At 53.1% G+C, this 4,045-nt stretch overlaps 1 pseudogene; it reads right to left on the minus strand.

Annotated features, from left to right (window-relative positions):
- Positions 1-1,832: 1,832 nt before the first annotated feature.
- Positions 1,833-2,680, minus strand: LOC108803964 (annotated as a pseudogene).
- Positions 2,681-4,045: the final 1,365 nt, after the last annotated feature.

Consider the following 4,045-nt stretch of genomic DNA (forward strand, 5'->3'; position numbering starts at 1 on the left):
ATCTAGCACTAACCCTTCAACCCTGACCTTCTAACCATAAACCTCTACCCCTGACCCTCTAACCCCTAACCATTTACCCCTAACCGTACCCCTGACCCTCTAACCCCTAACCATCTAGCACTAACCCTTCAACCCTGACCTTCTAACCTTAAACCTCTACCCCTGACCCTCTAACCCCTAACCATTTACCCCTAACCGTACCCCTGACCCTCTAACCCCTAACCATCTAGCACTAACCCTTCAACCCTGACCTTCTAACCTTAAACCTCTACCCCTGACCCTCTAACCCCTAACCATTTACCCCTAACCGTACCCCTGACCCTCTAACCCCTAAAGGTGAATATGGGGTATACGGTGAATATGGGGTATACGGTGAATATGGGGTATACGGTGAATATGGGGAATACGGTGAATATGGGGGATACGGTGAATATGGGGTATATGGTGTACTAAGGTGACCAGATATTTAAAATTAATTTCGGGTAAAACATTTTTTATTGGTAAATGGTTAAAAAAAAACTATTTTATTAGCAAGTTTTCCTCAAATGATATATGCCGCGTATTTGGTAGGGATGCACCGATACCGAGTACTCGATCAAATGCTCCGATACCTTCCCCGATACCGCAACTTCCTGTCAGAGGAAGATTTCCCCTTGCTGGCAGAGCCGTAGGGGAACATGGAGCTGCCTTCGCGTGCACTCAGGTCAATACTCGCCGCCCGGCTTCCTGATTGGCTGGGAAGCCGGCTCTATGCTGATTGGCTGGGAAGCCGGCTCTATGCTGATTGGCAGGGAAGCCAGCTCTATGCTGATTGGCAGGGATGCCGGCTCCATGCCAGTGGAAGCGCCGGTATTGGTGCATGGCTAGTATTTGGCAGAGGTCCCCTATAAGGCAGACTTTGGGAAGGCCGCTGTCATCAACTTGCTTGTTAAAATCACTCAGATTCAGAACATCTCGAGCGGCCCATGAAAACCCTGACCCCTGACCCTTTATACCTTATCCTCTAACCCTAACCTTCCAATCCTAACCATCTACCCCTGACCCTCTAACCCTTCACACCTCACCCTCTAACCTTCTGACCCACCACCCCTAACTCTCTAACCCCAAACCAGCTGTATATAAGGTGTGTATATGGTGCTGACATTCATCACACAGAACCCGCAACTTAACCTTTAACCCCAACACTGTGATCCTAATTCTGACCGACTGCATTCATCGTGTGCTGGTGACAGAAACTACTAAGACGGCCAGACCACACACATAACCCTAACCGCCACCCCTCACCCTCTGACCTTTCAAACCTCACCCTCTAAAGCTACCCCTGACCCTCTAACCCCCAACCATCTAACCCTTCAACCCTGACCTTCTAACCTTAAACCTCTACCCCTGACCCTCTAACCCCTAACCGTACCCCTAACCCCTAACCATCTACCACTAACCGTACCCCTGACCCTTATCCTCTAACCCTAACCTTCCAATTCTAACCATCTACCCCTGACCCTCTAACCCTTCACACCTCACCCTCTAACCTTCTGACCCACCACCCCTAACTCTCTAACCCCAAACCAGCTGTATATAAGGTGTGTATATGGTGCTGACATTCATCACACAAAACCCTCAACTTAACCTTTGACCCCCAACACTGATCGTAATCCTAACCGGCTGCATTGGTGGTGTGCTGGTGACGGGAAGCGCTGAGTCGGCCAGGCCACACACACGCTGATCCCCCGGGCCCGCGTGGCCTGTTCTCCGTTGCTATGGGTAACTGCGCTCCGCGTTCCCGGCGTGATAATACACAGCGCGGGGGAGCGCGGAGCCAGGCTGACGGCGAGATTATTTCATTAGCAGACCGCGGCGGATCACCCTCCATATAGCGCCCTCGGTAATCTCCGAAGACGGCTAATATCCGTCCGGGCAAACAAGGGGCTGATGACAAAGACAATTAAAGTTACCTTGGCGGCGACGGAGGAATTGGGCTTCTCCAGCAGGTCCCAGAGCCTCTTCCTCTTATCGGCACAGCAAGTGTTATCGAACTCCTCGCCGTCCCTCTCCCGCAGCGTCTCCGCTTCCCGCTTCAACTCCTCGTTCATCTGCTCCTTCTTCTGGTGGTAGCGCGCCTGGCAGCATGACTCCAGGTAGATCTCGTCGATGCCCCAATAATCCAGCTCCTGGCTGAAGGACAAGGCGCACATCTCCTCCATCATGTGCAGCTTCCCCGTGCGGTAAAAGTTCAGGATGGAGGTGAAAGCGCCGGGGTGGCGGTCGAAGAAGTACTCGTTTTCCTCCAGGTTGTAGTCGTCGCTGATGTCCATCAAGGACTCGTGGGTGTTGCAGTCCCTGAGCTTGCCGAGCCGGGTGCGTGGTAACCGGTCCAGGGTCCTCCACAGCACTTCGTGCGCCAGGCCCCCGACGTTCAGCCTCACCCTGCGGGAGCACGCCTTGCTGCGGACGATCTCCATGGGGTCCGGGGGCAGTGAGGTAGTCGATCGGGAGCCATGCTTGTTCATCCAGCCGGGCATGTCTGTGGCATGAACGAGGCGCCGGCAGTGTGGGAATGGTGACGTCTCGCTTGCTGGCAGTGTCACATGTGTCACCTTCCCCCCTTCACCTCCATTCTGACAGCAGCGCACGGCCGAGGTGACGGGCGAGCGACATCTTCCTCCTCAGGGATCCCGATGACCTACAAAGGAAGAAAGAGCTTCACATGGCTGTCAGGTGTTATCCCTAATCACCGGCAAAGAGCTCCTGTAATCTGCTCAACTGCAGCCCACAAAGCCCTGCGTGTCCCTGGCAGGAGTGCATCCCCCCCCCCGTCATCATCCTCCTCCTCATCTCTGTCCCCAACCATGTGTGACCTGCCATCCTCCTCCTCCTCATCTCTGTCTACAGCTATATGTGACCCGTCATCATCCTCCTCCTCCTCATCTCTGTCCCCAACCATGTGTGACCCGTCATCATCCTCCTCCTCATCTCTGTCCCCAACCATGTGTGACCTGCCATCATCCTCCTCCTCATCTCTGTCTACAGCTATATGTGACCCGTCATCATCCTCCTCCTCCTCATCTCTGTCCCCAACCATGTGTGACCCGTCATCATCCTCCTCCTCATCTCTGTCCCCAACCATGTGTGACCTGCCATCATCCTCCTCCTCATCTCTGTCTACAGCTATATGTGACCCGTCATCATCCTCCTCCTCCTCATCTCTGTCCCCAACCATGTGTGACCCGTCATCATCATCCTCATCTCTGTCCCCAACCATGTGTGACCCGTCATCATCCTCCTCCTCCTCATCTCTGTCCCCAACCATGTGTGACCTGCCATCATCCTCCTCCTCATCTCTGTCCCCAACCATGTGTGACCTGCCATCATCCTCCTCCTCATCTCTGTCTACAGCTATATGTGACCCGTCATCATCCTCCTCCTCCTCATCTCTGTCCCCAACCATGTGTGACCCGTCATCATCCTCCTCCTCATCTCTGTCCCCAACCATGTGTGACCCGTCATCATCCTCCTCCTCATCTCTGTCTACAGCTATATGTGACCCGTCATCATCCTCCTCCTCCTCATCTCTGTCCCCAACCATGTGTGACCCGTCATCATCCTCCTCCTCATCTCTGTCCACAGCTATGTGTGACCTGTTATCACTCTACAGAGCTGTGCTGGTCGCTGTCCACAGCCATGCAGTGCTGAAACCTCCCAACACAGCTCACTGATCCCCCCTCCCCCCCCAGCACAGTGTCCTCCACCCACAACCCATGTATACTCATCTGTACCCGTGTATACTCATCTGTACCCATGTATACTCATCTGTACCCGTGTATACTCATCTGTACCCATGTATACTCCTCTATACCCATGTATACTCATCTGTACCCATGTATACTCCTCTATCCCCATGTATACTCATCTGTAACCGTGTATACTCATCTGTACCCATGTATACTCATCTGTACCCATGTATACTCCTCTATACCCATCTGTACCCATGTATACTCCTCTATACCCATCTGTACCCGTGTATACTCATCTGTACCCATGTATACTC

Source organism: Nanorana parkeri, unplaced genomic scaffold (assembly GCF_000935625.1).
Source record: "Nanorana parkeri isolate BGI_ZX_2015 unplaced genomic scaffold, ASM93562v1 scaffold4596, whole genome shotgun sequence".
NCBI classification, from domain to species: domain Eukaryota; kingdom Metazoa; phylum Chordata; class Amphibia; order Anura; family Dicroglossidae; genus Nanorana; species Nanorana parkeri.